The sequence below is a fragment of the Ambystoma mexicanum genome, chromosome 5p, assembly GCF_040938575.1.
Source record: "Ambystoma mexicanum isolate Mex_15411 chromosome 5p, UKY_AmexF1_1, whole genome shotgun sequence".
In the NCBI taxonomy this organism is placed as follows: domain Eukaryota; kingdom Metazoa; phylum Chordata; class Amphibia; order Caudata; family Ambystomatidae; genus Ambystoma; species Ambystoma mexicanum.
In genome coordinates, this window is record NC_090930.1 from 405086797 (window position 1) to 405099117 (window position 12321).

The 12321-nt window shown below is 47.2% G+C and overlaps 1 protein-coding gene across 4 annotated transcripts in view; it reads left to right on the forward strand.

Annotated features, from left to right (window-relative positions):
- ARHGEF6 (Rac/Cdc42 guanine nucleotide exchange factor 6) overlaps positions 1–12321 on the forward strand; it is a 3277165-nt gene that overhangs the window by 1823771 nt on the left and 1441073 nt on the right. The gene's annotated exons all lie outside the window — the stretch shown is intronic.

Consider the following 12321-nt stretch of genomic DNA (forward strand, 5'->3'; position numbering starts at 1 on the left):
TCTGTCTGGTGCCGTGCACAGAAGATTAACCCTCTGCGGATTACGGCCCCTCAAGTACTGCCGTACCTACTGTCGCTGGCCAAAGCTGGACTGGCTCACGCCTCCATCAAAATACATCTGGCTGCTATCTCCCGATATACCAGAACTAAGGGACGGTCGTCCTTGTGGTCTCATCGCCTGGTGAAGGAATTCATGAAGGGACTGTTCCGATCAGTCCCGCCGGTGAAGGCTCCGGCCCCGGCGTGGGAGCTTAATGTGGTGCTGACCAGGCTCATGGGGGCCCCATTCGAGCCTAGGCATTCGGCGCCTTTGAAGTTCCTGTCATGGAAGACAGCGTTCCTCGTGGCCATCACCTCCGCACGACGAGTGGGTGAGATCCAGGCCCTATCTTGCAAGCCTCCATACTTGACTTTCCATGACACGAGGGTGGTGCTGAGGATGCACCCCTCCTTTATGCCCAAGGTGCCGTGGGACTTCCACCTCAACGAGCCCTTGGTGTTACCAGTTTTCTTCCCGTCGCCTTAGACGCCGGCCGAGAGGACTTTGCACTCGCTGGATGTAGCTAGAGCGCTGACGTTCAACGTGGACCGCAAAAAGAGTTTTCGGAAGACATCACAGCCGTTTGTGAACTTTGGACCTGTGATTTAAGGGAAGGCTCTCTCGAAGACTTCCATTTCCAGATGGCTCTCCGGCTGCATCATGCACTGTCACTGGTTGGCAAACCGACCGCTGCCCGGCCGTCCGAGAGCCCATTCGACCAGAGCGATCGCTGCTACCACGGCGTTCCTGTCTGGCGTGCCCCTGCTGGACATCTGCAGGGCTGCTACGTGGAGGTCGACACACACTTTCACAAGATTCTACTGCGTCGATCGGGACTCCAGGGAGGAGTCCAGGGTCGGCCAAGCAGTGCTGCGCAACCTGTTCGCCTAAGGTGAGCCTGGTGAGGAGGTAAGAAGTGCTTAATGTTGAGTTTTGGATGTAATGCTTAATGTTGAGCCTTTGCCACCTCCCGTGGTTGTGCATGTGTATACTGCTATGCATTCTTTATTCATGAGCATGTGAATCCATGCCAGACCCCATGCTGGAGAAGGAACAAGTTACTTACCTCTAACTGTTGTTCTCCAGCATGGGTCTGGCATGGATTCACATGCAAACCCTCCCGCCTACCCCTCTGCGGCTCTTCACTTGGTCATACTGCCACTTGGCGTGCTACCAAATCTGAGGATGGCTGCCAGAGGCGGGGCTTAGGGAGAGGGCAGTCATTGGCTGGGGACAGTATGACCCAGAGATCAGTGATTAGTTACTACTAAGAAAGACAGGTCAGAAACGAAACTGATACTGATTTTTTCTTTACCGAGGATTCCCAGCCTGACGACGGGGAATATTCATGAGCATGTGAATCCATGCCAGACCCATGCTGGAGAACAACAGTTACAGGTAAGTAACTTGTTCCATCTGGGATTCCTTATTTTAGCCCAACTGTCGGCTGCTGAATTAAGATGTTCACTCAGATATAAAGCACTCCCACTCATTTCACAGTCGATCAAGCTAGATAACAAGTATTGCAGGTTTTCCTTTAAGCCAGTGGTAGATTTCTTCAAGGGAAAGGTCATTCCGAAACTAATATATGGAATGGAACTACATTATTTGGATATCCTGACCTTTTGGGATATCCTTGAGGGTATCTACTGGAGAAAGGTCATGAAACTTCCCAATTGTGTCCCGATAGTGGCTATAAGGTTCGAATTGGATCTAGTGTCTCTTCGAGCCAGAATCTTCTGGAGGGTTCTGGCACTAATTCTTCACTGCTCTTCCCTAAATAGGATACACTTTATGATGATGTGGGTAAGACTCTCTTCTCACAGGGATCCCTAGATCGAAACTTATTCCTTCTAAAATTCAGAGATCTCTGTGACAATACCTTACGATAGGGATACTCTGTTGACCAATCCGAACAAAGTGAAAGAGCTTCTCTTCTGTTGTGACTGGAATGATACCTTGGAGAAATTCGATGTCCAATTTCGTCTCCCTCTCCTCCCCACTCTCCTCACCTGATCGGTAATCTTCCAATTCTTCCGTCTTGAGATGCCGACGTGAGCAGAAATCTCTCTTCGTGGTTGAAGATACTTGCCTACCACGAGAGGAAGCCACAGTGAATGCTTGAAACAAGCAGTCCTGGGACTCCTTTCCCGTAGTGGGCGACAAGGGAAAAAGCCTGGATGGCAGAAAAAACCCTTGCAAAGATGAAGCCAAACCGGAGTCTTCCAAGGATAATGATGAAGCGTAGTCTGTAGTAGTAGAAGAGTAGGTTTCCGGCTAATACGGATTTGAGGAGGAGGATGACAAACGAAGATGGCAGAAACAAGGCAGAAAAAACGCCTTGCTAGAAGGAGTAGTGAGAGAGACTGTAGCCGGCGGCAAGATAGAGCCGCAAAAACTGAAGAAGGTAAAGCAAAAGGGGAGAAGGGAGAGAGAGATAGAGAGGAAAAAGCCTCGCTCGAAACTGGAGAGGCGAAGGTAAAGGCACGGACCAAGCCGTGTAAGGGAAATACTAGCGTTCTCACCCAAAGCAGGAAAACAAAAACACTATGGGGGTTGCAACGAAGAGATTGCCGGGAGTGAGATACTGAAATACTTCCCGGCGACGCCATGTTGCCGGAGAACTAGACCGTGGCTGCACGTAAAGAAAGCAACGTGCTGGAACTACGGTCTGCGCCGGAGCCTCCAATGCGGAAGTATCCGCCAATCGGCCCGGCTGCGCATGACAGTATGCCCCCTCACAAAGCGAACCCCCCCAGGCTTACCCGGAAAGCACCGATGGAACCCAGTCAACAACCGGGGGCATGAATGTGGGAGACTGGTTCCCAAGAGTCCTCCGACTCTGGGTAACCCTTCCACGAGACCAAGTATTCCAATCGTCCCCTGTAGAATCTGGAGTCACGAATAGCTGAAACTTCGTATTCCTTCGTACTACCAGAACCATGGACCTGCAAGCGGGGAAGAGATCTTAGGTGAGGGTCCGGAAAAAAAGGTTTAAGAAGAGAGGAATGAAAAACAGGATGAATGCGACTGAGCGCGGGAGGCAATTTCAATCTGAAAGCGACAGGGTTGATCTTAGATAGGACAGAAAAAGGTCCCAAAAAGCGAGGAGAAAGTTTGGAAGGGTGAACCCATCGAGGCAGAAATTTAGTAGAGAGCCACACCTTGTCTCCCTCTTTCCAATCGGGACAGTCCTGCCGACCTTTATCCGCCTGTTCCTTGTTCCGGCTTCTGCTTCTTTCGAGACTGAGTTTTGCAGTCTTATGCGCCTCCGCAAGGGACTGAAGCACTGCTTCCGCAGTGGGAGAGTTCGTAGGAGTTGAAACCACGGGAAAAATGGTTCGAGGATGCACTCCATAAGTGCAAAAGAAAGGGGTAAGACCTATCGCGGAATGTGTAGAATTGTTATACGTAAACTCCGCGGTGGGTAACAGCGACACCCAGTTGTCTTGATGTCGGTTGGTATAGCATCTCAGATATTGCTCCAAGGTGGCATTCAGTCGTTCTGTCTGACCGTTCGACTGAGGATGGAAACCAGATGATAGAGCTCTCTCCATGCCAACTCTAGTACACAAAGCCTTCCAGAAGTTTGAGATGTACTGACTACCTCGATCGGAAATTATCTTGTCCGGCAAGCCATGTAGTCGAAAAACATCTCGTGTGAAGGTTTCCGCCATCTGAGTGGCAGTTGGTAAGCCAGGTAGTGGGGAAAAATGTGCCAATTTTGTGAAAGTATCTATCGTTACCATAATGCAAGTGCAGGATTCGCACTTGGGTAGATCCACAATGAAATCGGTAGAGATGAGACCCCAAGGGCGTGTAGGCATCTCGGGTTGAGTCAGCAAACCTAAGGGCTTGCCCGATGGATACTTAGCTCTGGCACATATTGGACAGGCCTTGATGTAATCCTTCACTTCTCCTTTCATTTCAGGCCAGAAGAACCTTCTCGAAATTAGTTCAGTAGTGTTCTGCACTCCTCTATGACCCGAGGTAAGTGGATCATGGCCCAAATGAATGATCTTCTTACGCCAAGGGCCTTCTGGAATGTACAGTCGGTTCTCGTAAAAAACTAAACGCTCCTTCTCGATATATTTTCCTCCTCGTAGCTTAGAAAGATTCATCTTTTCGGAAGCCAACGCGGTCTTAACATCTTGAAAGAAAACATTGACAAGTCCCAGAATAGTGTTTCTTCTGAACATAGTCTCTCGAGAATGAGGGGTATAGTTTCCAAGAACTTCCTTCCTAGATAAGGCATCTGCGACTTTATTCGAGGAACCTGGTAGATAGGTAATATGAAAGTCGTATTGGGTGAAAAAATAAGCCCATCGTGCTTGCCTTGAATTCACACACTCCATGTTCTGTAATGCCTTGAGATTCTTATGATCAGTCCTAATGAGAAAAGAACGACGTGCACCCATCAGTAAATGTCGCCATTCTTCACAGGCCAGCTTCATGGTGAGTAGTTCTTTCTCCAAAACCGAATAGTTCAGTTGGCTGGGAGACAAAGTCTTTGAGAGATAAGCTACTGGATGTTCTATACCATTGTAGGCTTGAAGAAGAACTGCCACTATAGCCAAGGCAGAGGCATTGGTCTCTACGATGAACTGTCGGTTTTGATCCGGATGTCGAAGAATCGGAGCGGAACAGAACAGTCTTTTTAAGTCCCTAAAACCCTGTTCAGCTTCGGGTGACCATAGGAACGGCCCTGAATCTTTCCTTAAGAGTCGCGTAATGGGAAGCACTATCTCTGAGAAGTTTGGGATGAACCTCCTGTAGAAATTTGCGAGACCCAGAAATCTTTGTACTTCCTTAACACTGTCCGGGGAGGACCAATCGAGTACAGCAGTGACCTTGTCGGAATCCATGGAAATTCCTTCTTCCGAGAGAACATATCCAAGGTAGTGAACAGAGGGGGCTGCAAAAACGCACTTCTCGGGTTTGACCAGAAGTTTGTAACGTTGTAGACGCTCCAGCACTTGAGTAACGTGAAGGATATGGGATTCCAAGTCGGAGGAGTATATCAAAATATCGTCCAAGTAGATGATGACAGTAACCAGTAACAGATCGGAGAATAAACGATCCATAAATCGTTGAAAAATGGCCGGGGCATTCACTAATCCGAACGGCATTACCTTGTATTCGTATAATCCGAACGGGGTGCGGAAGGCCGTCTTCCATTCATCTCCCTCGGCAATGCGAAGCAAATGATATGCGTTCCGAAGGTCCAGTTTAGTAAAGATACTGGCCCCCTGTACCGCCTGTATGATCTCAGATATGAGTGGCATGGGATAGCGGTCTCTGATTGTAACTTTATTTAGTCCTCTGTAATCAATACAAGGACGCAAATCGGTGGAGTCCCTCTTTCTGATGAAAAACAATGAAGCTCCTGCCGGAGACTTGGAATGTTGAATAAGGCCGTTTTGCAAGTTGGTATCCAAGTATTTCCTTAAAACTTGCCTCTCGGTTTGGGTTAAAGAAAACATCCTGCCGAAAGGAACTAAAGCATTACTTTCCAACTCTAAAGAGCAATCTTCAGGCCTGTGTGGGGGTAGCTCCGCAGGTATTGTCTCCTTGAAGACCTCCTGATAGGGTAAACAATAATGTGGTAATGCGTGAACCCCCACATGATCACTTGTTAACACCTTCGAAGTCTGGGCCTCCCCATGGAATGGTGCTGAGAGGCAATGTTGTCTGCAGTACATAGATGAAAAACTCAACTGGTTGCTAGTCCAGTTTACCTGAGGGTTGTGTTTGCGAAGCCAGGTAACTCCTAAAATTATAGGAAAGTGCGCAGCTCTAATGATGTCGAATTTGAGCACTTCTCTATGTTGGAAGATGGTAACTCCTAGTTCTTCCGTGGTATGGGTTATCAAACCCGATGAGAGTGGAGATCCGTCTACACCCTCTACCTTTTGATCCTCTTTGCGGGCTACTCTATGAAGGCCCACCTTCTCTGCCCAAAGAGTGTCAACAAAGTTTCCGGCCGCCCCACAATCCAGGAGGGCTAGGGCATCTATTGTTCTTCCCCGGGATTCAATTTGTACCGGAATAACCATCAACCTGGAATCCTCCAAAGTGTTGGGAGCTGAAATGGAGAGAGAAACATAGGGACTGAACGGGTTGCAAATTGATCCTCGGAACCAAGTCCCTACTGGCGCCGAGGAAGTTCGTTTCCCTGTGACTTAGTTGGAACCACCGGACAATCTTTGAGCTGGTGCTGTTCAGAACCACAATAGGCACACAGTCCCTTTTCCTTTCTCCTTCTTCGCTCAGCGAATGTAAGCGGACCCCTGGTAGCTCCGATCTGCATTGGCTCTTCGAGGGAGTGGGAGGAGGAGTGAGAAGAGGACACAGAAGCATTGGATGTATGAGGGCTTGATGATACGCCATGTTTGCGGGGTTCTGCTCGGCGTTCTTGAAGTCGATATTCAATCTGTAATGTGGACGATAGCAGATCAGTGAAAGTCGGAGGGCGGGAGGACCGGGCAAGCTCGTCCTTAATCTCTTCTCTTAGGCCCCTTCTGAAGATGGTGTACTGGGCTTGTTCCGGCCAACCAGCTCCTACCGCCAAAGTCTTGAATCGGGATATATATGTTAGAACATCTGAGGACCCTTGCCGCACATCCAACAAATCCTCACATGCAGTAAAGGTTAGTTCCGGTCTCTCAAATGTCTGTTGCAACAAAGCTTGAAAACCGGCAAAGTCATGTAATATGGGGTTAGCACTGATCACCAATGGCGTAGCCCAAGAAAGGGCGTTACCAGTCATATTTGAGATCAAAAAGCCTACCTTGGATTGATTGGTGGCAAAGGAACGAGGCCGAAAAGTAAAGTACACTACACAAGCCTCCATGAATTCTTTTAACTTCTTTGGTGAACCATCGAATTTCCCCGAAGGAAGCGACATCATCGGTAGTTCCGCAAGTGAAACCTCCCGAGTAGTGGCAAGTTGGCGTAGAACCACGTTTTCCGCCTTAACCGTCTGTAATTCTTGTGACAGGCCATGAACCGCCTTCCAGAGTTCCTGGATCTGTTCTTCGGCTGACATTGTTTTCTCCGGGCGTTGCAATCTGTCCAATTTCGTCTCCCTCTCCTCCCCACTCTCCTCACCTGATCGGTAATCCTCCAATTCTTCCGTCTTGAGATGCCGACGTGAGCAGAAATCTCTCTTCGTGGTTGAAGATACTTGCCTACCACGAGAGGAAGCCACAGTGAATGCTTGAAACAAGCAGTCCTGGGACTCCTTTCCCGTAGTGGGCGACAAGGGAAAAAGCCTGGATGGCAGAAAAAACCCTTGCAAAGATGAAGCCAAACCGGAGTCTTCCAAGGATAATGATGAAGCGTAGTCTGTAGTAGTAGAAGAGTAGGTTTCCGGCTAATACGGATTTGAGGAGGAGGATGACAAACGAAGATGGCAGAAACAAGGCAGAAAAAACGCCTTGCTAGAAGGAGTAGTGAGAGAGACTGTAGCCGGCGGCAAGATAGAGCCGCAAAAACTGAAGAAGGTAAAGCAAAAGGGGAGAAGGGAGAGAGAGATAGAGAGGAAAAAGCCTCGCTCGAAACTGGAGAGGCGAAGGTAAAGGCACGGACCAAGCCGTGTAAGGGAAATACTAGTGTTCTCACCCAAAGCAGGAAAACAAAAACACTATGGGGGTTGCAACGCAGAGATTGCCGGGAGTGAGATACTGAAATACTTCCCGGCGACGCCATGTTGCCGGAGAACTAGACCGTGGCTGCACGTAAAGAAAGCAACGTGCTGGAACTACGGTCTGCGCCGGAGCCTCCAATGCGGAAGTATCCGCCAATCGGCCCGGCTGCGCATGACATTCGACTCCTACCCATCACTCTGTGACTTACAATTCGATCACAAGAAGAGAGGCTGCCTGTCTTTTATTTTGACACAATTCCCTAACCGCTATTATCGTTCCCTTCTCCTGAAACTCAGATGGAACATTCTGCCTACTAAGGAGGTCCTATATAGAAGGAAGGCGATTAGTGACCTGGATCTCTCTTGTCGTTTTTGTCACAATCCAGGGGTTATTGAATCTGCCCGTCACCTTCTTTTAGAGTGTGCAGCACTGAAAGGCCTTATGGCACTCTATTTAGGCAGATTCAATAATCTGGGACTTCTGGGGGCAGAAACTTTTATTTGGTCTAACTGTCTCTCTATCTATAATACTACAGACCGACATGCGGTTGCGGGATTCATTAAATCGTTAGACCTATATGCACCTTTCTGATGAATTACATGTATGATGAATGTTTCTATCTATTTACATTAATTGTCTGTTTAATTAAGGTACTGTATATATATAAATTTGACATTCTTGATTTTTTGCTATGCTGGGGGAAGTATGACTTGGAATTTGTATTTGGTCTTAACTATGCACTGATTTTATTGGCTTGGTTTATGTTTCCTACTTTAAAAAAAAATGATTTTAGGGTTATGTTGTATTTTAAATCTATTGTAATGTATGTATATATACACCTATTTCTCTTCTCTTTATTAAATGTAATTGTAAAGGTTTCTTATGTAAACGATATACAATAACAAAATATATGTAGGTTTATTGCGTCCTGGTGGGGTTTGGTGGAAAAACAGGTCACTAGTCTCCTCGGTCTTCCCCTGCTTGTCTCAGGCTTTCCACTCAATGCTTATCCTGCCCTGTCAACTCTTGTGCCATTTTTCCTGTTCCCTGGCATTGTTGTGCCGTCTTGTTCCTCGGCCACCATTTTTCACTCTTGTGCAAGTCAGCATGTTCCTCATAGACCTCTGTGTCTTATTTATCTTGTTACTGAGTCTGCCATTGTCTATCTTCTCTTTACGGGTCCAAGTTCCTCCCCTTCTCTAAGATTTCAATCCTCCTGTGCCTTTACTGATGGTTCTGGTCTTTTTCAGCTTTGAAATCCCGCTCAACTTCTGTCATCTTCTTCCGACTCTTCACAACAATTTTCTTTTTCCTCTACAATCTTGAGTTTCCTCACAGGTGGCAAGCCTATAGACATAATTATGAGTATGCGGGTGCAGAAATACGCTGCCGGTAACAACGTGTTCCCGCACCTTTTCCAGGCTGGCATACTCCGAGTCTGCCGGTTGGGGCAGTGAACTACTGGCAGGCCTGACCTTCTGTTAGTTCAGGCTTCAACTGGCAGTGAATTCACTGAATCACCAGCACTGTTGACAGCGGTGCCAGTGATTATTATTTTGTATTATTTATTTATATATCGCCAAAACCCACAGGCATTAGGGGGCAAAACATAAACGCACAACATGGGAACAGTTAGAGACAAGGACATAGTCTTAGAAGTAGAAACACCAAATCTAGAGAAACTATGCTTTCAATGCTCTGGGATTCAGTGGTTCCCATCCCATGGAGTCCCATTGGACTCAATGGGAATGGGAACTTACCGTTACTCTGCCACCCGTAATATCCCGATAATACTGGGATATCAGGTGGCAGAAACAGGTATGTTGAGATTGCCGGTAAGCCGCTAGTACTACTCTCGTAATGACCCCATATGTGCTTGTTGCTCAAATCCTCACATTGAACTCACTCTCCTATTTCTAATGTAATTTTTCCCAACCAGATTCATGCAAAACTTTCCCCCTCCTTAAACTTCAACAAACCTTGCCTAACACATATCGTGGTCTAGGATCCTTCTTCCTACTCAAGTCTGTCTCCCAATAACTTTCTCTCTGTGTGCTCTCAATAATACTTCTCTTTAACGCCCCTTCTGGCACAATTTCAATATCTCCATTACTATCCAAACCTGTACCTTTTGCCTCAGAACTTTCCACCACCTCAAAATTCAGTAAATCACACTTTACACGTTCCATTTCCGTATCGTCCACATGCACAATTGATCTCAGAACAATTTCCTCTTAGCATACTTAACTTACATGTTCCTTCATTTGGCAAGTCAACTACTTACTTACCAGTTATATCTGTTCTTTCTGTATCTAAATGCCCGCCTTCAAAGGGTAATAAACTTTGATACAATATTAAACTCCCTAGCTCGAACTTTCTCATGCTTCCTCTAATTCCCCACCTGGTTCAGAAATTCCTCATTTGGCCTCCCTACTGCATGCCAAACCTTCCTGCTTTGTGTTTCTCAAGAACTCCAGTCATCCCAATAGCAGCTCTCCCCTGGATTGACAACTGCTGTTTTTACTGGCATTCCCTTTAAAGGGAGGTTATCACTCCCCTTTTAGGTTGTCCAGGCACATTGCCTGTAGGTGTGCTGCAGACTTTGTTCCTTTTTTTGATTCGTCCTCATGACCTTTGGCATGTAACCCATCAGTCAGCTGGCCTAAAGGCATATAGAGTCTGTAAGCCATTTTGGAATCTCCTTTGGCTGTTTGCATGGTAAGAATGACGTTCTGCCTGCTGTTGTTGCTTTTCACGGACATTTACACACTTTTAAAGGGGTCTTGCCATGTTTCTCCTATTCAGAAATGGGGTTGTATACATTTTAGCACTTTCGAGCAGGTTTGCTGATTTGCAACCTTTTGTGTGGGTTTGTGTTGGGGGTGTTAAGCGGCTTGAGGACCCCATAATGCAGTGGTCTTCAAACTTTTTTGGCCTGGGCCCCCCCCCTGTGCAAAGTTTGGGCAGGCCGGCCCCCCGCCCCCCAAAATGTCAAATGGACAATATGTACAAATCGCTATGAAATATTGCGTGCCGTCACTGCACCCTACTCCCAGTATAGTCCCTGGGCACCCCCAAATGCTCCCATCACGGTCGCTGGGCTCCCTCATCCCACTCCTACCAAGTCCCTAGGCTCTTCCCATACGGCTACCGCCACTATCCCAGTGCTCCTGCCCATCCTGCTCCCACCACAGTCCCTGAGCTCTCTCCCTCCCCCCCACATTCCCAACACCGTCCGAGGGCCAGTGGGATCTGGGTTTTTTTTAAGTGGAGGGCCATAAATATTTCCCATACAAATACCATAGCGACCAAGCGCAGCGAGGGAGTCCGAACTAATCAAGAGAGGTTCGGGGGGGTTTCCCCCTGTGAATTTTTTATAAATAATTGGTTAAAATGTTGCATTTTAGAGCATAGTTTAAAATAAAAGGGTAAAAAGCCAAACGGTTTGCAATTGGCGCTGGGGGGCAAAGGGGGAAAGCATGGTATTTTTGACTGGACATCTATGATAGATATCCAGTAAAAAAAAATACCATTCCTGTCTCCTGGGCTCCACAGCGCCTCAGAAGGAGAGCTGATTTTGGCAGGTGGGTAGGGGGATTGTGCATCAAAGGCATTTTTAAAATGCCTTTGTTGTACAACCCTCCTTCCCCACTCTACCCCCAATCCTCAAAATCAGCTCTTCGGACCAAAACAAACACACACACAGTTTAGCCAGCCCAGGAGCACTCCCTTAGCTGGAAAAAGCAGCTGAGGGAGTGCTCAGTGTTTCACTGGGCTGGCTCCTTGGATCCTCCATAATGGGTGAGGGGGCCACTGTGTGGATACCCCCTCTGCCATTATGGATGAGCTGCTGGGCTCAGCCTGGCCTATATGGCAATAGGACAATGCCCGTACTTAAAATGCAAAATGCTAGTGTAGGCCAATCAAAATGGCCCACTTTTGTGGCCAATGTGGGCCAGTTTGATGAGTTACTTCACTATGCAGCTAGTAGTTTTGACCATTGTTGATGAATAAATATTCTTTAAATATCACCATTTGCTTACATTTTGACACAAAACACCCCATTGGGTACTATTCAAATGGTCTGTGACAAAAGGAAAGAATATCCATTTTCAATTGTGGCCCACTTTTTCATTGGTGTCTGAGTCCGTTTTATGGTCCAGTCCGACCATGTGAGCCGCCCCTGGCCATTTCCTCCAACCTAAAAAAAAAAAAAAAAGCCCTCTGCCATAATGGGTTCCTGGGTGACACTATGTGGCATTCCCAAGCCCAAGGGACTAGTAACTCGCCACCCGGCCCAATTTAGACCGCATTTCAGCCACAACACTTTGTGAACCTAGTTCTCTGCTACCTCACATGTGAGGCTCATCCAAGTGTCACCATATACTACTCAATGTCCCAGCATAACCCACAAGCAATCTCTTAGGTATTGCTTCAACCTCTGCTAAGCCTATCTACTAACCACTACAGTTTCCACAAACACACTCAAATCAATTTAGCCACTCATGCAACACAGCTTCTTAATTTCCTTCTCACCAGACAGAAAATAACAGAACCCTATATCTCTACAACTAACTTACATACTACAGCCCCCAGACAATGCATCCTAGCACTGTAGCACACAGTGGGGGGG